This window comes from Anguilla rostrata, chromosome 2 (genome assembly GCF_018555375.3).
Source record: "Anguilla rostrata isolate EN2019 chromosome 2, ASM1855537v3, whole genome shotgun sequence".
Taxonomy (NCBI): domain Eukaryota; kingdom Metazoa; phylum Chordata; class Actinopteri; order Anguilliformes; family Anguillidae; genus Anguilla; species Anguilla rostrata.
This window is the reverse complement of record NC_057934.1, coordinates 4,896,348-4,918,961: the sequence shown is the minus strand read 5'-3', so window position 1 is coordinate 4,918,961 and position 22,614 is coordinate 4,896,348. Positions and strand designations below refer to the sequence as shown.

At 49.5% G+C, this 22,614-nt stretch overlaps 1 protein-coding gene across 3 annotated transcripts in view; it reads left to right on the top strand.

Annotated features, from left to right (window-relative positions):
* Positions 1-22,614, top strand: part of LOC135244207 (E3 ubiquitin-protein ligase pellino homolog 1) — a 65,185-nt gene that overhangs the window by 21,380 nt on the left and 21,191 nt on the right. The window contains exon 1 of one of the 3 annotated variants that reach the window (XM_064316500.1): positions 8,578-8,937. The exons of 1 other annotated variant lie outside the window; for it this stretch is intronic. The gene's annotated coding sequence lies outside the window, so the exon portion shown is untranslated. Of the gene's footprint in view, positions 1-8,577; positions 8,938-8,966; positions 10,095-22,614 lie in introns of those variants that run through there. One more of the 3 variants, XM_064316517.1, reaches the window with a different exon arrangement.

Here is a 22,614-nt window from a genome sequence, read left to right as displayed (position 1 = left end):
ACTTTAAACTTGCTGGGACCGATGCACATGGATACGCATGCGTGTGCGTGATTTACACATAATATATGAAATATTTCATAAGTGTGAATCTTCCGTGAAGTGAATTCCTGTGAATCATATATCACAGCGCACACACGGTTGGAATCAGAATTAGAGAGAAGTCAGGCCGCCTGGTACAGAACGTCCCGAAAATGATTACCTGAGTCTTTTACTCGTCCGGTCTCCGGTCAACCTGTAGTCATCCTGTTTTTTTTTTTCCTGTTAGTTATCTCCTGAAAGGTACAGCCCTACCCCTTCCTGCTGTGTTTGGTTGCTAAGTGCTTTTAACACGTGCAGGGGGAATCATTAAGGGATTCTGTCCGTCTGCTTGCCAGAGACTCTGGTGTTGGGTCTCTGTGCTGATTGGATGGAACCATTGGCTCTTTCTGATGTCACAGTGCTCCCATCATGCCCCATGCACTGGACAGAAACAGGCTGACAGGCAGCCAGCTGCAGTTCTCACAAACAGAACACTTGAGTCCTTCAGGCTTACTCACACCTTGGTGATTGCATAGATTCTTCCGGAAAGAGCCATTCCAGTCTGTCATGTCCTGTTTATGTGGAATTACAGCAGCTTAGGTGTCTGCAGGTAGAATTTCACACTTGCAACCGACAACGTGTATTGATGTTTGAATTTTGTAATCGATTTGCAGGAACCGACTCGTTGTTGATAAAATTAAAGGTCACTTGATATCATTTCCATTTGTGGTTCATATCCACAAGTATATATTCACAATCTTGTCTTGTGTATGATCAAACATGTCAAAAAAACTGCATGTGTATCTAGTGCAGTGGTCTATCTGGATTTTGAAAAGGTCTATGGGGAGTACATATCATACAGTAAATAATGTTTCACATGTACAGTGTTTCACAATCTACCTAAACCCTGTCCCAACTCGCCAGTTGGTCCTGACCCATAGTTTGAGAACTACTGCCCTGGGGTCAACTATTGGAGGCCATAGGCAAAATGTTCTATGGAAGCTCCCTTTTGGGAAGGGGGAGGGGGTGTTGGGTTGTGTAGGCTTGTGATCCCAGACAGATGGGGGGCCTAGGAGATCACCTAGGCCATAGCCTTGCCTGTAAGCCTGTAGCCAATAGCTATGACCTGTAGCCTGTGCCATGGCTGTACAGGGGGGGGGGGGAAGCTTTACCCCCACACAAAAGCAGGAAGGAAAGAGGCCTGAGAGGCATCCAGGCCTGGAGCACACGGGCCACATGAGCAGGGGAAAGGGGGGGTGAGGGGGGGGGGGGGGGGGGAGAGACTGCAGAGTGCAACACAACCCCATCCCCGTGCAAATTTGATCTAGGACCGCAAATACCGACCCGGAATAATCCCACACGGTTAAATTCCACAAAATGCCTCCGATGGAGGGAGTGCTCCTCTCCTACACACAGCCGAGGGATGGAGGAGGAAGTCTGCTTGTGCAATGCATTCCTCTTTTTTTCTCTCTCTTTTATCTTTTTTTTTTTTTTTTGTTAAGTTTCCACGCGATCGTCTCAGCCTTACAGGACAGGGCTGTGTTCAACCAGCAGTAGAGCAACACTAGCTGGAAGCCCGCCAGTTCCGGGGGGGGGGGGGGGGGGGGCGAGAGCTTTGCCCTGGAAGAGGAGGCAGAGCTGACCGCTGGCCTTGAGCACAGCTAGAGAGAGCAGAGCAGCTCCCTTTCCCTGTTCAATGCAACGATAGGAAGCGCAATAGCAAAGCCAGCTCTCAGCAACGGTCACCAAGATTTCCTCCTAATTCAGAAAGCAACTGCTGTAATAATGAACCGCAAAACAATGATGGCTCCTGACACAGTCCCAGTAAGATAGTTAAATAAACACACACATATGCACTGGCATGAGTGCTAATGCACATATACATACAAACATGCACACGCACACACACAAATATTTGCAGTCCCACACTAATGCACACATGCACATAGGAACACGTGCACGGATATACATGTGCACAGACAAACGCATAGGCACAAGTACACACACACACGCACATACGCACATACGCACGTACAGGCACATTGTACTCACAGGCACGGGCATACACACACACACACACATTGCACACACCGACACACACACACACACATACACAAATTGTACACACACACACACACGCCGCAGCACTGAAAGTCCAGCTGGCTGTGTGCTGTACAGTAACTCATTTTGAGCGGAAGCACCGGTGATACGGTGACACAGCAGATCACAGCTGCTATCTGACAGCCTGGGTCCCGGGCCCCCCCATCTCTGGGGGCTGGAGGGGGGGGGGGGGGCTTCACCTCACAGCCTGCCTCACAGCGACACGTGCCTCGGCTGCCCAGGGATGGGGGGGGCACAAACAGCCCGGCCCTCGCTTTGATGGAAGGCCTTTCCACTACTCTCCCTGAGGATTTCACCTGTGACCGCCCCCCCCCCCCCCCTAAAAAAAGCAGGTGTTCTGATTCCCGACCCAAGGGTGTCCACAAGGACAGGGAACACATGAGACCTCCTGCCAAAATCAGTGCTTTCTACCCCCCCAGCCCCAGCCCACCCTCTCATTTGGCTCCAGTGCGGCACGCATCTGCACTTCAAAAACCCCACTTCAAGAGCCGCAGCGACTTTCCTGGCCCTTGTTCATGCTCTTCATTCAAAGGCCAGCAGGCCGAATCAGGAACAATTACAATAACGATTACAATACAGACGAGGGAAGGGTAACAATTACCGTACCATCCTGCACCGATGTCTGGTCCCCCCCACCCCCCCACCGGTCCCATTTCAGTTTCAATATTAAAAGGCAGGGCACGCAATGTTCTGGAGCACAGCCCTGGTTTAATCAGTGTACTTTCAGTAGGAGACAGGATCAAGGGGGCCGGGGGGGTGGGGGTGGGGGGGGGTGCTCGAGGAAGGGGCAAGAGGCATTGATCTGGTGATGCTTCTGGAAATGTCACCGGTTTCTTTGCTGAGGAAGGGAGATTGCCCCCCCCCCCCCCCCACCCGTCCCATTATTCCCAGAGGTGCTACGTGACCAGGATGTGGTTGGAACCAGGCTTTTGCCAAACACACACACATTTCGAAATATGTAACTCTTTAAATGCCAGGTAAATAATAAGATATGCAATAATAATGCATTTCACAAACCGTGGACTAGCTGCAGCATGTGGCAAATCTTTCTGAAGCAGATTTACTCACTGTCTACTGTTCAAACAGAACTGCCCCAATCCATTTTGTGAAAGGAACTTGATCGGACCTGCTGGGTTGTACATTGCTTTGAGGGACATGCTAGTTTCACAGTGGGACATTGAATATTCTGTTCCACGGGCTACCACCCTTTGATGAGAATGACATACCAGTTTGTTTCAGCTGACGTGTGGAACGGTCTGCCAGGGCGATGTTAATGGGCCTTCTGTGCGGCCTGCAGCGTCACTGAAAAGGGTTCCCTCCTCACGTGCAAAGGCGAGGCAATCGGCGTGACTCGTCGTCTCGCACACTGAATGCCGCGGTAAGGGGTGGTCGGGGAAAAACGAGAACTGGACACTTCCCTCCCGCTCCACTGGAACAGTGTGAGTTGAGATCATGCGGTCTTAAGATCTCTTCCCAGGTGCTTGCTAGTGTGCGCGTGTGTTAATCCCCCTCTTCTCCCTGTTTCTCTCAATACTCTCGGCAGCGCTTAATTTAGATTTCACGCCTATGTCACAACTGGAGACGAGCACAATCAACACTTCGCGAATAAAAGGAAACATCTCTTCATAATACATAATTAATGTAATTACACGCGTCGTTCTCCGCCCTTTTCTCGGAAAGAAAGTTTAAAAAAAGATTGCATTGTTCTACTCGGTATCAATTCATACCGGTCAATAGTCTTGTGATATTTGCACTGACAGCCCAGCTTTTAAATAAATAAGTACAGACGTGACAAGCACCTTGAGACCTCTGAGTGATATAACTCCGTGGGGACTATGCATTTAAGACTTTTGTCGATTCTACTTTCCACTGAAAAGGCTATAACTGCTCTCGCGCTCTACAAGACCTCATCGCCTCTGAACCGTGAGCTCACAGAAAAGACCCTGACAGCCGAACAAAATGACCACGTTCGCCTGTGTAATTAACTGCCTCGTTTCTAAAAATACCTACATATTTCACGGAGCTCACTTAGTGCATCGGCAGCAAGAGAACCAGTAGACGTCGATTTGTCGCAAAGGTACAGGCCTTGCTTATTTCCCACCAATGCAAGCCAACTTAAGGGCAGATGTTGACCCAAAGTGTGCACAAAGTGCAAAGAATAGCTTGTGCACTGGATCCAGCTTTTAATGTTTTCCATATTAGTGCTGCTGCCTCGGTATCTGGTTGCAGGAGTCGCGGAATAGCCTGTGACGAATCAGATCCACCACCAAGACAGGACAACGTGAGTTATAAAATAAAATAAAAATTATAAATGTACAACCTTCGATGTTCTAAAATACTACACTGGCACGCACGAGCATGTACTTATGGAATTTGGCCAATCGGTCTTTTGTTTCCCTCAGGTTTCTGATATCTGAAACATTCTGTAAACATATCCGTGTACATAGTTACTGTCTCCATGGCAGCCTGACAACAGCAGACAGGCCGGCTTCCAAACACGCGGCAGTTGAGAAACGTAATATTTGGTTAAGCATCAGTACGAAATTTTTATTATGTAATTCCACGGAACCGCGGGCAGCCTTCATAGCACTCTTTGTTAATACCTACATTAGCCACTTTGCACTTGAGAACTCGCCCAGGTCTGTTGCTATGTTTTCGTGTTTGATTTGCAACAGCAACATCCCTGGAGAATGAGCACGTATCCTCGAGGCCGTGACACACGCAGTGTCACCCTCCCCACCCCCTTACCGCATTTTAAGAGAAGAGCAATGAAACGGGTACAGGTATAAAGTGGAGCTTTAATTTAATTAGTGTCAGAGGAACTGAACACATGGCTAGGGCTGGAGCAAATTAAATGGAAAAGCAGTGGCATACTTGTACAAGCTCCCTTCTCATTGTCCCATTGACATTCCTGAATTCTGCTTCATAATATTAACTGAGCTAAAAACCTGATATAGAGAAATATTTGCCAGTACTATCCCAACGCTAGCCAGGCCTTATTAAAAATAAGCATATGCTTTAGGTAAAAATGATTTCTGAAAATAGTGTAGAGCGAAAGAAAAGGTGCCTCTTGCGGCTCCAACATGAGAAAGTGTGAAATGTGAAACGTGAAAGGAAGGTGCTGTAGAGCCGAGTCTGCCTGGCAACACCCGGAGCGGTAACATTCAAAGTCCGACGGAGATTAAGGGGTGAGCGTGAGGCATTTCGGCAGCAGAGTGACTATGCCCTAATGTGGGCGTGTGTCTTGTGTTTTAATACGTCAGCCGGGCCGGTGCGTCGCCAAAACGAGGGTAGAGAAGGAAGCGAGAATCCGATTACATCCACATCAGCACCCCCCCACCCCCCCAACCCCACCCACCCCCGTACGTCAAAGTCACGCTGTTATCAAAACACTGGCCGGCCTCGCTCGCTCCAGGTCCCTGCGGTGGACAACCGAAGCCCTCGGCAGAGCCCTTTGGGGATCGGTTGGCCAGCGAGTCCGCAGGTCCACAGGCAATCTCCGCCGCCGGTTCGCTCCTGCAAGGCATTGTGGGCCTTGCGCTATGTGTGTGCGCCAACAGACACCCGCTCCCATTGGAGCTTTGACTGCGGCAGATTTATGGGGCTCGTTCCTCTTAATGCCGTGTTGCATCCATTCTTGTAAGTGGCTCCCCGGGTTGAGAGTTGTGATCGCTGGCACGTCGGGACATAAATCAGCTGATGTTTTTTTTTTTTTTTTTTCCGCAGATCACATTCTTTATATATTCAGCTGAAGTGCTGTGTTGTTGCATTTAAAAAAAAAAACAGCTTTCGTTGGCAAAGTGATTCAATATCACTGGATGGAAATGCAAGAGCCCTGCACTGGTGATGTGGCAGTATGTCTTTGCACGCCTGGCGCTTTAATACAGTACTTTTTTGTCCACTGTTGTGCAAACACTTTTTTTCATGTTTCATGAGTGCTTCTGGAGCTCTTAGTGACTGGAGAGGTGGGGCGTGTCCTGCTCTGCTGAAGAGCGTGAGTGTGGGGTGCAGTCGTGACCTGAACACCAACCCGAACCTTCACCTTTTGCACACGTTGACATTTTTTGCTAAGCTTGACCGCCGTCGTCAAACAGTTTAGAATCTGCATCGCGCTGACTGCTCGTTTCGCCCTCCTGCCCCACCCGTCTGCCCCGCCCGTCTGCCCCGCCCTCCTGCCCCGCCCTTCCTCTCTGCCCCCGGGGAGCACACGTGTGAGCGCTGATCAGGCAACTGCCTCCCTGCGCCTGGTGTCCTCCTGAAATCGGCTACAAATCCAGGGGAACGAACGAGGAAGTGCCGCTGGCCCTGCCGAAAACCCTGCCATAACAAACGCGTTTTAAAAAGCGCGAGAGAGAAATAACGAGGGAGAGTCCGCGCGGGGAGAGCGTGGGAGGTGGCCGAGCGGTAGTGAGGAGGACCTGTGACTGTCCCGTCGCGCACAGTTATCGCAAACCTGTGGGCTCCTGTAGGCCTGTGAGATGGATTCACAGTCCCTCGTTAGCACTCACATTCCCTGTGCTTCACGTTTTAAAGGGCAAAACGCTCTTTTTTGGGTTGGTGTGCGGCATGCCATCTGGTGTCAACGAGGATTGAAGGTTGACTGGAGTCAGAGAATCCTAGGTATGTGATTGGCTGGAAAACAGTCACACGCAACATACAAAACACTCAAGTTGTGCAGGTGAGCGTGTCACAGAAGCATTTGTGCCCCCTGGCCTTTTTTGAGCCACATGTTCGAGAGGCTAAACCTGATGTTTCAGTGGTGTTTTTCCCTGTAAAAAGGACCTGTACAAATGCAGCGCCACAGAAACAAACTCATGTGCCTTGGGAAAAAAAAAAACCTGGTAATTTGCTCATCTCTGCTTTTTTAATCCTGCCAAGCAGCAAATACACTTTCTCCAACGTGCTCCCAGATTGAACCATTTTGAAAAAGGGCCCTTGAACTAGATATGGTTCCTCTATTGAGACACAAAGAAGCCTTTTTATAACCATTTCTTCTGAGAGTGTAGGGTTCTTCAAAACAACATAATAAGTATGACTTAGATTGTATAGTACCTTTCATACTCCGAGATCACATCAATTCAGAACATTGAATCAGCGTGGAGTTGCAATGTTTTCTAAATGAAGGATCATGCATTATATTCTCCAACTTCAGTACAGTATTTGGAGGAGGAAGTGTTGTCTGCAGAATACAGTCAAGATCACAGGTCTGTTCTCTCAACACTGTCAGCAACAGTTCTCTCCCTTATGGTAAAATTTATGCAAATATATACACTGTGCCAGTTGCACTGTACACCTTACATTTTCAAATATCATCTATACCTTTTGGGACTATAAGACCTTTTTACTGTTTCTGATAGTTCCTACAGCTGCTGTTGTCTGTCTTTGATGATCCCGTCTGCCATTTGAAAATTTTACAGGTATTTATAAAGCAATTCCCCCTGATGACAATTTATTCAACGGTTCTGAGAACTAGCAGGTGCCACTTTACACTTGGATTTTATTAACAGGTCACAAGACTTGTTATCACGGAGACAGCAGATTCTTTGCAGGATGTGAGAAGTAAATGTTTGAATGTTTCATCTGTTTGCACAAGATCAGATTTGAATCCCTCTCTGTTATTATCAACTGTATTTGTAACATTTAAGGCAACACTAAAGAACAGTTAACTGTCACATATGGGAAACTCTCTCCAGTTTTTTGCTCTGTAGAACATCATAGTTACTGTACTGTTATGTAAGCTTGAGATTGGCATGTTCAGAGTTAAAGTCCCCTGCTGTGATGTTTGTTGACTAGGAGGAGTGTGGTGTTTTTTCTGCAAATGCAAAATTTCAGTCTCAAGCGTGATGAGACAGTTGGACTGTGCTTTTACATCCGATCCAAGTTAACTGACTCACTTGCACACATAAAAATGCAACATGTGATTCCTGAAAGTAGTTCTCCCTTCTCAACAGAGCAATATTGCTTTATGTGTTTAATTCCATTACTGTTTGACATAACCCACCAAATGACCTGATATAGACCTCTTGAGGTCCAAGGTTTACTGAGTCAAGATACCCCATGTGGAGGAGCCATTCATCAACGGCTAATATATATATATATATATATATATATATATATATATATATATATAAGCTACGTTTTCATGTATTTATTTTTTACAGATGGAATGACTGAAAAATACTCTATTGTACAATATTACTGCAATGCTGTACAGATGCATAAACCGTTTAAACAGTAAAATTAATAAATATGTCAAATTGCAACCGCAGACGCATACCTAACACACACATGTGCACATATTTTCGGTTTGAATATGAAAATACATCTCATGGGAGATGTATTTTTAGTGACCGACTTCCGCTGTTTAAGGTTTTCAAACAAAAGGAAGTGTGTATAAGAACTACGATGTCCACAGTTCCCTTCGAAGCAATATATGACGTAGCAGTGTTTGTGAATGAGTAAAGGGGGCAGACGCTGCTTTCACGTACAGTCGGATAAGATCATTGTGCTCTCAAATCGTGCAATAGACTCATTATTTCAAGGGAACGGGGTAGAATAAATAAAGAGAAAGACCGGAGAAGAACGCGTACACATTATTTAAATGTGGCATTTTTATTCAAAGCAAATAAAAGGATTTTCCACCACTTGCTTTTGTTACGGCAAGTACAGGTCGGAGCGGTTGATTGCCGTGAGTCCTTGCCACTGTGTGTGAGCCGTTGCTAACTTGGTCCGGAGAGTGCGGATCGAACTCTGGCTAGAGAAGGGAGAATCACGACACGTTTCCAGGGTGTCATTGTGGTAAGTAACCTTACGGTGGACGCTTTGTTAGAAATATCTAGCTAGCTATTTTAAATTACATTTCGAAATGCTGTTGGTCTTTAGCAGCGCTAGCTAACTAACGTTATGTTTGTCTACATAAAACGCACAAGATTGATGCGGAATACACAGTTGTTCTCCAGCGGTGTATGTGTTGTGTCAATTGTTATACCAGTTGGTAGACTAGCTAACTAAAGGTTAGCAAAAATACATTGTAGCGCTGCTTAAAGTTAGTTTCCTTGACAATAAGACAACGTCACCAATCGCATAACCTTGTTTTGACGACTCTGATACTCATGTTAATATAAAGTCATAACTATAACATAGCTAACCGGTTCGCTAAGCCAGATCTGTGTGCAAATGACATTGTCCCTATCTCTTGCAAGCCAAATGAACGCAGTGTCTGAAGGAAACGGCTTGTCAGACTGTACCCAGATGGGCTGCTTTCAGTCTAACATCACATGGAGTAAAACAAAAAAAAGAAGTAAAAACTAAAAATGAAACGTCATGTTATCATTATGGTCTGACTATGCCAATACATTTGGTACTAGGAAAGCTGGATCATAAAGCCAGCTATTCAAGTCTAGCCATCTAACGTTATCTAGCTAGTAGTTTTTCGAACTCAAATAATGATGTATACATTTCAGATCTAAAACAGCTAGCATAATTATACTCGTTTGCAAGTAATTTTAAGCATATGGATAAGTTGTGTTGGCTAAAAACAAAAGTGTAACTAGATCATTCACAAACTGTAATAAGTGTGAGAGCTGGATCAATAGCCAACAAGCGGTCATGCAAGTTGACATATAGCTTAGTAACAAGCAGCGGTTGCTATTAGAATACATCGTTGCATTAACCATGACTGAGATAATTGAAGCAGCTGACTAGTTGAAAGTTGGCTTCTTGGTGTTATTGTCAGTTACCAAGCTAATATTAGCTAGTGCTCGCATGCTCTGAGAGCTAACCTCCTTGGCTAGCTGGCTAACTTTTCCTTTGTCTGAACGTTTAACGAGCTAGCCAGCTTGAGACTCGGAGTGCAGTACCACCAAGCAGCGAGTGCTCGACTAACGGAAATTAGTTACGATATAACCATGTTCTCTCGTTGACTCTAGTGGCAGTAGCGGCAGCTCACTCATAAGGTGAGCAGTAGTTGGTAGATGGCAAGCTAGCTAAATTGTTTATTGTGTACTCGTGAACGCTAAATTGCTATTCTGCTAGCGAGTTGGTAAGCAAGCTACCAAATATGGTTGTCATGCCAGTTTAACGCAGAGAAAGTCCAGCTGGAGGCTTTTGTTTGGGATGTGCGGGGTTATTGTTCCACAAGCATAATGTGATTTACATGCACCATCCCGCTTGAGCATCTGGCAAGGCGAGTCATTCTTGTCCCATGATAATTTGGATCACTTTTGTTTCGTCGTCACCGCTCATAGTGTATGCTGGCTTTGTCGGGGGAAGCTGGTATACTGCAACATTTAAGTCGTCAGCTGGCTAGGGTTACTTTTCCCGCTAACGTTATGCACTCTTTCAGCATAGATCTTTGTTTATTGTGTTGTCTCATAAAGGACGCCATTGTATTTGCCTAAAACAAGTCTGAAAATACTTTGTTAGCAGTGAAAGCTCCCAACTAAGGATCGCAGTAACATCATTTGTATGAATGCGTTGGGAGGTGTATAAATAACCGCATAAGAACGCTCACACACCAAGACTTTCCATTCCCGAAATGGTCAGCCTCTCTTCTTCATTTAATCACTCTGGAGCACTTGGACCTCCTGATACGATGCTCACTATGGTTTGGGAACAGGCGCACAGAGGATCGTTTTTCACGGGTGTCAACCAGTTATGGAAGTGCATTTGTTTTTGAGGGTGTGGGGAAAATTCAAACCGTTTCGATGGGTGTGTGTGGGGAGGCTTGATTAAGGAATAAAAACATCCACAGTCGCCGCCGGCCATTCTGGACACAAACGAGCGATTCTTTCCAGAGTCGGATTTGGTGGTCTTTGCTGAACTAGTGGAGACAAGGTGGTGACGTGATGTATAAACACGACCATGCGGCCAGTATAATGATACTTTGTGCAATGTTGGTCAGGCAGTGTTACAATATTTGCACACTTAAAATCAGTGGCTTCAGCACTTGGAAGCCACTGATTTAAAATCCATGACTTAATTCTATCCATTTAAAAAATAATAACTGAAAGTTTCTGTTAATGGTGTGATGGTTTGTGCGGTGATATTGGTGCGGCGGCTGACAGGAAAGTGACCAGCGCTATCCCACAGATTTTTTTGTTTTTTTTTGTTTTTTGTTTTGTGTTTGTTTGTTGAGACCGGCCCCGCTCTCACACTAGCATATAACGGACACTAACAACGATTTGCCTTGCGGGACAGTTGACGGCGGCAACATGACGCGGCCGCGCTGGGGCTATGTTGTCTTTGAGGATATTCTTCTTCCGCTTGTCTCCAGCTGACACGACAGCGTTGTTCCAACAAGGAAGGCCGAATTTGCCCGCTGATTGTAAGCATGGCTAGCGGGAGTCCCGCCCGACTGACAGTACTACAGTTGCGCTGGTTGGTACTGTATAGGACCGAATCTCTTTGTGCTTGCTGTGATCATCTGTGCACTCCCGAACAAGGGTCCAAGGACACTGCGTCTTTTATTGTACAGTTTCAGAATGGGACTGCGGCTTTTATTCGTTGCCGATTGTGTGCTCTCTGAGAGTATCTGACAACGAACGGATAAAATGAGGTTTATAAATAACTGTATCGGGACACTCAAGCCATTCTCTCAGTTTACTAAGTGATACGGTCCTCTACTTTATTTAATCCTGCGGGCGCACTTGGAGTATGTAGCATGATGCTTGGTATCGATTTGAAGATAGGCTAGTCGTGGAGCTCTTCCTACTGGTATCTGTGGAAATAAAAGTCTTTGCTGTTGCTTTGTGCGTATAGCATGTAAAGTCCTTCAAGGTATTCAAGTGTGTAGAGTCTCCTGTCAGTAAACTCCAGTTGTATTATAAGGCGTTTGGTCCATAGGCTGCAGATTGGCTATAAATCTAAGGTTCAATGTAGAAGAATGCGAAAGCTTTTTCAGAGTTTTGTCCAGGGTCTTTGTGTCTAAAGTGTGGGGTCACTCTGTGGCTGGTGTGATGCGAAAAGCAGCCTGATTGCAGAAGAGCAGCTCCTCTGGTTTTCAGTCGGACGTCAAAAGAAAATGCCAGCTTCGTTGCGCTCCGGAGGATGTGCCTGCTTGTCGGAGCTGGCCACTAGTGTAACACTCTGTGCGACGGTTTTAGGGCCACCCCCATCCCTGGGTCACGCGGTTCAGTTGCGTGATTTATGTTGGTGCACTTTGGGGTCACAACAACTATTCTTGCTTAGGGCCATGCAAACCCTAGAGCCCGTTCCAGTGCCAGTTCTTAGCCCTGGAAGTCATCCGATGACGTCTCGGTGGTTGGACGAACACTCTTTTGGGAATTTTGGGAATTCCTAATTGGGATGCGATGCCCGAAATGTCCGTGCCCGGTCGGGGAATCGAAGAGCAAACGGGGTTCACTTTTGTTTATCGCATAAATGTGAAAAGGTCTTATTATTTCATTAATGCGCAGCCCTGAGGGATTTGGGCTATTTTCTGCCAGTTTTCCTGAAGGTCTGTCCGGAGCCTCACAGTTTCGAGATTTCGGACGCCCCTGCTCCTGCGATAAAGATTTCTGGTGTAATTGGTGATATCCTGGGGTAGTGTGATATCAAGGTTCAAATGCAGGTTTGCCGGTGTTTAGAGCTTTGAAGCTGGGGTCTGGAAGCAGTGTCTGAAACCTAGCAGTTGTTATTTGGTGGTCTTTAGGTCTGTATCATGCCTGGCTGGCAGCTGCAGTGAGAAGTAAACATTCTGTTATCTCTAAGTACAGACAAGAGGCTCTTAAAAAAATCTTCATATGTCCTTATTTTCACGATCGTCTGTTATCAGTCGTATTTGCTTGTACCCTCACAGTGGGTAAATTTTTTTTAAAGATATATATTTTGTTTCACCATGCATTAGCCATATTGGCATGTTTCAGCCAAATTGCAATTCATGGAAAAAATGTTTTGCGGTAGTAGCTGTCAGTAACAGCACAAGCCCCCAAGGACTCTTGCCTTCTCACAGACGATGAAGACTTCTCATTGGTCTACACATGTGGAAAAGAGGTGACTGCAAATCACAAAGGATGTGAAAGTCGTGTCTGGCTCTGGGTGCCTTATCAACACCATCAGTCAGTTGGTGGCACAGAAGTCACATGGGGTGGTGTCTGAAAGGGGGAAGATGGGAATTGTTGTTCCAGATCCGGAGGCCTTATCAGCAAAGCTGACAAGAGGCCTGGTTAATCAGGGTGTCCAGTCCTGGCTGGCTTGCCCCTGATTGCTCCCTTCCGACCTATATGTTGGCTCCCGAAGGAATTTATACAGCCTCTTGTCTGTGTGCCCCATGCTGGGGTGGGGGTAGGGGGTAGGGGCTGTGGGTAGGGGGTAGGGGGTGGGGGCTGTGGGTAGGGGGTAGGGGTAGAGGGGTTAGGTGCGGTAGGGGGGGGTAGGGGGTAGGGTGTGGTAGGGGGGTAGGGGGTGTGGGTGGGTAGGGTGGGGCTGGGGTGGGCTGGTGGGTAGGGGTAGTAGGTTGGGTCTGGGTGTATTACGGTGATGACTCTGCACGCTTTGGAGAAGCATTCCCATCTCTGTCTCCTCGTACGCACCGTCTCTCCAGAAATATTTCACAACGCTCTGCTTGTCATCTCATCTGATGTCATAGTGTAACAAGGTAACCATAGGAACGCTTGATGTTGCAGAATGCAGAGTATGTTCTCCTAGGATTCTAGAACATTCCTCACTGGTACCTAAAGGAATGGGTCATTAAAAAAAGTCTACTGCTAAAGATTTACACATTTAAATGACTAAATTAAAGGCCTTATGGAATCCATTGGCAAATTTTTTTGATGAATTAATTGAAGCTCAGCACCACCTCCTGTTGTTCAGGATAAAACAACAGGGCCGACAGGGTCAGGCTGAACAGGTGTGAGAGGAGCTTTTCCCAGGAGCCCTAGCTGTGTACGGCAGTGACTCGCTGGTAAATAAATTGTAGTCGACGAGGAGCACGTTTGTGTCGGAAAGTAGGTCAGACAGCGCGGATTAAGCATGCTCTGCCGTGGCAGTGGAAAAACAAAAAAAAAAAAAAAACATTTGAGAAGTGGCTGTGTTTTCCAGGAAGGTCAGCGTGGAGCTGAGGGAGGAGCCTAGCGCGGCGTCCGCCACGCCGATGTGTCCTCACACTGGGGGCCTTTCATTCGCTCGCGGCAGAGCGAGCGCGTTCTGCGTAGGACCCGAGCCGGCAAAAACGGTCGACGCCCTGCCTGCCATTCGGAAAAACCTGAAAGCCGTTGGTTGTAAAATAGTCGCGGCTCACCCCTCTACTGATCCCAGCCGAATTAGTTTCCCAACAGTAACCCATTTTTTTTGAGCAAAGAAAATCCCCCCCTTGTCCACCTGTTTGTACAGTGGTTCTCTTTGTTTCCAGGAAGTTGTGAAACCTCGCTTAGTGCTTTGTGTCCCTGATCCCTCAGTCTGGCCTTCTGGTCTGGAGCAGTTCTGAGACTCCCGGCACCTACAGCACCGCCAGGTCGTGCAACGCCACCCGCCAACGTGACGTCCCAGCCCCAAGGGAGTCGGTTACCGCCACAAAGCCCCCCCCACCCCCCCTTGCCACTCCAGATAGACTTGAGGGGTGTCCTTCTTGTTACAGGTTTTCATTTCCCCCTATCTGCCCCGTCTCCCCCCGCTGTCAACAACACACCCCCATTGCCACTCCAGATAGATTTGAGGTGTCCTCTTGTTACAGTTTTCATTTCCCTATCTGCCGCTCCCCGCTGTCAACCAAACAACCCCCCCCCCCCCTGCACTCAGATAGCTGAGGTGCCTTTTGTTACAGGTTTCATTCCCCTATCTGCCCGTCTACCCCGCCCATTCCGTCTCTCCCCTTATTGGATGGAAGCGATGCTCTTGCGACTCGATGACTCTTGTTATCTCCGTTCCTCCCTGAACTTGGAGAGGCTTTGTCCGTTTCTGATTCAGGACTTTCTGAGGGGGGGGGGGATACCCCCTTCACCCCCCCTGAGTGGACCCTCCGCGTGCGTCTCCATTGTGTCAGTTCGTCGGTCGTCGATGAGGAAGTCGCGGCGAGCCTCGTCGTTACGCTGAAGTTCCTTCTTCGTCCGGCGCCCTCCTCCCGTCTGTTTGAAGCGCTTCGTCGTTCGGAGGCCCCGGAAAGTCTCAATCAGAGGCCTGCTGCCTGACGGTTACTCAGAGAGGGCACGTAGGGCTGCCTGCAATGAATTCTGGGAAGGCAGCGGAGCCAGGAAACGGCAAGCGAGAAGCGGCGCGCGATGCAGGCTCGGGCCCCTTCCTGGAATGGGCTGTTTGTTTGCTTTGCCGTCGCTGATCTGTGTAGGTTTCTAACTGAATAATTAAAAAGGGACTTGAAATTCAAACCTGCCTCTCCCATCTGCTCGCGCCGGGCAACTTCTGGAGTTGCGGGGGACCGCGGGACTGATTGTGTGTCTCGCGTAATTCGACGTGATGATGTAAGCGTGGCCCGTTTGCCCATCGTTAGCTCACTAGCACGGGACGCTGTGTGTGCGATGATGCCGTTCTGCTGTCGTAAATAAAGTAAATGCGTTTAAAATCCTCTCTCGACGTTCGTCTTCCCTGCAGGTTTGTACATAGACAGCCGAGTCGTCACCTTCAAAGCACGAGGAGGGTGAAAGCTTTTTCGTTTTTTTTTGATCCCACTCATGTGCGTTCACGCCGACGTTCTCACTCTCGCTCTCTCTCTCTCTCTCTCGCTGTCATTCTTTCTCTCTCTGCCTAAAAATATCAGATGTGCTCTTTGGGAAGGTAGAGTTTTGTTAGATCTCTGAGGTGGGTGGGTGAATATAAAGCCTGCGTTTTGAAGGTACATCTCAGTTCAAGAGCTCCAGCTTTCCCTCCAAAAAGGCGCCGCTCCTCAAAAGCAGCCGTGTGGCAACTAGCCAGGACCCCGACCCGATTATTAACCGCCATCTTTACGCTGGGTGTTAAGAGTGCTTTTCCCAAAGAGGTAAAACTCGAGCACCTGGGATCTTCCAACAGGACCCAGGGGCGGGGAGCAGTAAAAGTGTTGCCTAAATGCCCCAACGAGTGACCTCTCCCCACCGTGCCTCCCCCACCCCCACTACAATTTTGCCTTATGATCATTACGCCTTATATGACAGGCACATAGAAAGATCTCTGGAGGCTGTCTCCGTGGGAACGGTGTTTTTCTCCCGGACCCCCGTCGGCATTTTCACTTCCTGTGGTGCCAGGATGGTTTAAGCATTGCGGGTCATCTTTGTTTAATGCATTATCTTTGTCATAAGAAAATGTTAATGTGCTGGACCCTGGGTGGATAATCCAAAAACAGGCAGGTTCTTCTGCTTTATTAACTGATAAAGAGGCGTGTGTAACCGTGGACCGTAGGGGTGTAGCAGTAGACTATAAGGGTGCTGGTCCAATCCCCAAACAGGATTATTTATTGCATTATGCGCTGTGTGCCCGGGGGTATTGTCATGCTGAAACAGGAAAGGGCCTTCACCACACTGTTGGGGAAGCACAGAATTGTTGAGAATGTGATCGTATGGTGTAGCGTTAGGACTCGCCTTCACTGGAACTAAAGAAGCCTAGCCAAAACCACGAAAAACAGTCCCAGCCCCAGACCAAGGGGTGTCCACACACTTTGTAGCCATATAATGTATCTCTGGTAACCCGCTGTATCTCTTACTGTTTCCTGTTCTTCATCTTTGCATTTTCACAGGCTGTCATTGTGCTGCAGTGTGTGCAAAGTGGTGTGAAACCAAGATAAAAACAGTGGCTGTTAAAAGAGCATTCTTTTTTTTTTTGAGGGGGGTGAGGAGTTGAGGGTTAGAGGAGTTGAAACATTCTTTTGAAATCAAGGTTGCTTCATGAATGCAAGGAGGGAAGGTGTAAATGACTGATCTAGCAGTCAGAGCTCTGCCAATCCCGATGTTTATTATTGGCAAACAAGGGAACAACGCTGATGGTGATTGGTGGATGCTCTCTGGTTGAACTTCCAGAATCCCCGGGGCAGTTGCCACGTAGTTGAGGTGGCATCAAGCTCATCTGAACAGCCATTCTAGGCGGGAGCTGGACTGAGTAATGTCCGGAATTAAAGAAGAAGAAAAAAAGTCAGCACACTGGTTACTCCTGTTTCCAGGCTATATTTAGTACCGACAATGGCCTTTCGAGCCTAATCGCTCTTGATCAGAAGGCTGATGTGGACCAAACAGGCTCGACACATCACTGTCTGTGCTAAATACAGGACGGAAATGGGAGCTGTCATTGTGCTGGCTTTTTCTTTAATTGCCAGGTAGTAACCAGGAAATATCCACCAATCACCGTCAGTGTTGTTATATTTTCTGGTACCCACACGATCCGGTGATTGACGGATCTACTCTTGTGCTCCGACGTGAAAATATAACCCTCCGCCCTCGCCGTCAGATTTAGCTGCCAGTTTTCAGGTCTTTCTCTCCCGCTGTTCTCATGCCGACTGCCCGGCCCGAGAGCTCGCTGTGCGTTCCTTTCCGCTTTCGCTATTGAACAAGCAGTTAAGCGAATTTAAGACTTAATTTTTGGCGCTCGGAGTTAGGCCTGGCGGGCTTGGCGGCTTGGCTGAATCTGGGCTCGGCGAGGCTGCAGTTTTCACAGGCCCGACTTGGCCTTCGTCCCTCCTGTTCCCCCCCCTCCCCCGCCCCTTCACAGACCCCCGAAGGGAGGATCTTTCGGGACGGTGGCCAGGGGTGTAGCTAGCATGAAATTCGGGGCCCTGTGCAAATTGAGTCTCTGTGGGCCCCCTTCCCAAAACAAACTTTTTAGTCCAGGACATTTAAGGACCCCCCCCCCTTGCCTTGAGGCTCTGGGTGATCAGTTCCACTACACTGTGCCCCCCCCACCGCTACTATGACCCCTCCCCCAGATTGCATCTATCTGGTGGGTCCTTTCCTTCTCAGTCGAGCGCAGTCAGAGAGGCCTACCGGAGGTTCGGCAAGTGGTTCTGACCCAGGAAGTGTGTCCCTCCCGTGTGAGCGTTGGGGGGCAGTGGGACACTGAAGATGAATCTGAGATCCGATCCATCGGGGTGTGGGGGGGGGGGGATTGGGTTCCGGCTGGCTGTCCCGCTCCCGGCTGACGGAAGCCGTCTGGTCGCGGCCCAGGGGGGGTCTCATTAGGAGGAAGAGTACGGGCCGTCCCGAGCCAGTCTCGCCGGCGTGATTTACCCACTGAGAAGGTTTTTTGGAATGTTTTTTACATTAAAAAAATAATTTTTCTCAAATGTCATGAAGCCATGATTTGTAACATGGACAAGAGTGTGTGCGTGTGCACACGACCCAGCCAGCGTGCAGTCTGTTGGCTCGGTTGTCGAAACGCCGCGTCCCCTCTTCTCTGAAACGGCGAGCCGCGTGTTCGGGGTGCAGCCAGGTCTCCCCCGTGCCTCACCACAGCCATCCTGAGAAATGAAGAGGGATCGTGGAGCAGGAGCAGGAGGAGCAGCAGGAGGAGGAGCAGGCGCAGGAGCAGGAGCAGGAGCAGGAGCGCTTTAGCCGAATCTGGGGCGCTGCCATTACAAATCGAGCGCTGCGTGTTGTCCCAGTACAGCGCCCCCCCACCCCACCCCCCTCACCCCCCTACCCCGGGCTTCAGAGCTTGGGCGAAGCCTCTGCGTACGAGGACAGAGGGGAGCCGAGGATGAGCCCCCCAGCCCCTCCCCTGTCCTCAGAGTGTAACGCTAGCGGCTGGCGGTAATTTGATTACGCGCGGCTCCTCTAACATGCAGAGTTCAGCAGAGAGATGGGGCTGTAAGGCTCCAGCTGAGAACAGGAGGTGTCCTGAGCTCCCGCGCCGATCGCTGCTCCTGCTAACTATCGTTAGCCGTGTGCTTTTGGATTTCTAGGCTAAATCATAAAGTATTGAGTCGATTAACTTGATTTTTTCCGAATGACGCTATGTGCAAACCTTTATTTCTCTTTCGCACTAAGGTTTACACTGTACTGTCTGTGACTACTGGGCACCCTGCCAGTATTTCTGTGTTGTGATGTTTATAAGGAGCCCCTGTGCGCGATCCTCTCTCTCTTTCTTCGTCTGTGTGTGATTTCAGTGTGTGACTGTGCTGGCAGACCAGCGGCAGCGACGCCGCGTTTGACGTCCCAGACGCTCGCTTAGACAAAAGAGGTCAGAGAGCGAGCGAGATGCGGGAGCCTCTCACGAAATGCCCCTCGGGGCGAGCGAACGCACGAAAAATCGGTCCCAACTCCTCTCCAGGCCGGAAAAATGCAGAGGCGTCGGATAAATATTAACGGACGGGGCGTCGGTGGAGAATTCCGCCGTCCCCGTTAAAATAAAAAAAACACGACTTTAAGCGAGCCGTCTGGCGCGCAGACAGGAGGGTGCTGGGGTTTCGTTTTTTTTTTCCCCCCCGCGAGGTGGCCCGCACAAAAGCGTGCTTGTTGCGGGGAAATGAAGTCATAATAAAAGTCCTCTTGTGGGTCGACGGCGGCGGGCTGGTACGGCCTGCGAGAGGGGCGGCCATTGTTCATTTACAGGGTCGCGCTGAAAGGGCCTCTCTTCTCCCCTCCGCCCGGCCTTATTCTCCCCGTGACATCAGCAGAGGTGTGACACGGCTTGCCCCCCCCCCCGCCCCACCCCACCCCACGCACAGCCCCGGCCTTGTTCTGAACGACTCGTGAGCTTTTAACGCACACACGACCGCGCCCGGCCGAGAAGCGTTTACTGGGGTCCCCGCGCCCGTCCCGCGCGGAGACCCTTTTAGGGGAAATGTAAAGCCGTGTGTCCTTAAGACGGGCCCTTTGGCCTGGTGTCGTTACGGCTGCCTTCAGTGGAAGGGCGGGCTGGGCTGCTCGCGTGGATCAGTGCTCTCCACCTCAGTTTCATGTGTTTTCCTGCTTTTTACAGAGACACTGTGAAAAAGACACTTTACGGAGAAACAGGAAATGGAGTAATTGGAGCTTGACCCCCCCCCCTTCCCAAAAAAAACAGCAAGTGTTGCTTGAAGTCAATAAGCTGTGGTACACTTAATTTCCACTCAAATATCAGTCCTTTGTGATGGAGTGTATTTGCTAAGACCAGACTAGAGCTGATGGTAACCGACTTAAACGACTGTTTCTGTAACTGTAACGGCAGTTGAGAGGTTTGCTTCTGGGCAGAAGATTTGCCTTTGAGCCCTATGAGGCGACTGCAGCAGCCGTCTCCACACTCAGCCGAATTTCTCCTGAATAAACAATCTGAAGCCCGTCTGGTCAGCCCGGGGGCCCTTTGATCAGAATTGGCCTTTATCGTCACTTTTTCCAGCCGATTTGCTTCCGCAGTGGGACGTTTCGAGAATCTGTTCCACGCCCCACCTTCCCTCTGCGGTCGGGACGAGAGAAGCGCGTGCGGCGAGTTTGGGTCCGGGGCGGTATCATCCCTTTGAAGAGAAGTTCTCCTGGAATGAAAACTTTTCCCCCAGCATTCTAACTCAGCGTTTTAGAACTCCACTGCCTTCAGTGATTGTGACATCAGCATTAGAACGTTCAGTTTGGAACGTTCTAATCGCATATTTGCATTCTCGCGCATTAACGGGTTAATGATCGACGTTGGCGTTAGCGGGCAGCGTTTCCTGGCCTGGCTCCGTGGCAGTCACCGGGGAGTCTGGCTACGCGGTTTGGCGGTTTTTACGGTCACGTTGGTTCTCTGAGACGCTCTGCTCGCGGCGCATGAGTAAGCGCCACGCCGAGCCCGTTAGCTTCCGTTCGCCTCGAGACGAGCGGAAGCTAACGGGCTCGGCGTGGGGCTTACTCATGCGCCATCAACCCGTGTGTGTGCGTCCCTTCAGAAGGCTTTTCCAGCTGCAGTGTGCCAGTTTTTTTTTATCCATGTTGTGCTGCACACGCGTGTGCTTTGTCCCGTGACCCATGGCGATGAGTGGGCGTGTCCGTACGCGAGGACTATTTCGGTTATCCCTTCACCTCTTTCTAACGAAGTGTCTCCCTTCTCATCCGAAGAGGATGCTACGTGTGAGTGTCCGTTTTATCGAGCGAGGCCACAAATCCTGACCGGGTCTTGACTCCTGACCGCGGTCGGCGAGCCTGTGGCCGCTCTTGCGCTGTTGCTGTTGGCAACGCCTGATTAACGGCCCCAGGTTGTGACACATGACCGCTCGCGCAGGACCGGTTTTGGTGGGTGCACAGGTCGTCAACAACGTGCTTTAAGAACTTTGTTTTTCTTTATTTTTATTTTTTTTTCCCCCGCCTGGAGACAGAAAGAGAAGTTGTGAAATCTTGGGGGGTAATGAGTAACATTTGAAGACAGGTTCTCGAAGGGGGGGGGGGGGGAGGAGGTGGAACTGACCTGTCCCGTGTTCCAGAGTTGCTAGGCAAAAAGATTCTAATTCCAAACATCCCTGCGAGCCCCTTTATGGCAGAAGGGGGGTGGGGTTGGGGGGGGGCTGGTGTTAAGCTGCACCTCTTTGGACCCAGCTGCTGAGTCTGGCCTGTGAACGCTGCGCCTTCCAAAAAATCAGCCAATTAGTTTCCCTCCCCCGGCCCATGTGTCTCACATTTAACACATTGCTGCAGTGTTGGCAGACGTACTTTTTACTTTTGAGAAAGGAATTACGAAAGTCCCCTTCCCCCCTTCCCCCCGTACCCGAAACACGCACGCTGCCCTCAGTACCTGAACCCCCCTAAATAAACACGTTTCAGTGGGGTGAGGTCCTTTTCGGGGGGGGGGGGGAGTGGAGCCGATGCTTGGAGCAGCGCTCTTACTTTCTCTGGTTTGCTCTGCCCGCTCGCTTTGTTTATATCTCCGCAGCCACTTGTTCCAGCTGAAATTCGATGTTGTTAACGACCGGGAACGCGCTGTAACCCTGCTTTGTTTTTGTCCCGCAGAATTAAATATGGAGCCAGGAAAAGAGAGGGAGGGGAGGGGAGGGTCGGGGGGGGAGGGGGGTGGGCTGGGGTGTAGGGCGGGGCGGGGGTTCAGAGTGGGCCCTTGCGAGTTGTTGGAGGGTATTAAATCACACATTTGGACAACACGTGTTATCGCTCCATTGGAACAGCTGGGGAAGGCTGGGGGCCTGCAGCTGAAACGCTGCTCTGGTTTTCAGCTGCGTCCCGGGCTGGGGGGGGGGGTTAGCAGCTGGTGGACCCCCCCTGCCCCCCCAGCCAGAGGTGTGTGAACAGTTGTGGAAAAATACATGCTGTCCTTGCATGAGGGAGTAGACGATGTGTACGAAGTGGATTTTTCATTGGGAGGGGAGAGGGATTCCGTCCCTGTCTGCTGCGTGTAAGCCTGACTCTGATTGGTTACTCCAGCGTGCCGTTCCTCTGTCGCCTGACTGTGACATCACAGTAAAGGGTGTGGGGGCCCTGTTCAGAGCTGTGGTGGAGTTCCAGTGCTGCTCCGGCCCCTGTACAGACGCGCTGCTGTTCGGCTGTTCCAGTGCTGCTCTGGCCCCTGTACAGACGCGCTGCTGTTCGGCTGTTCCAGTGCTGCTCTGGCCCCTGTACAGACGCGCTGCTGTTCGGCTGTTCCAGTGCTGCTCCGGCCCCTGTACAG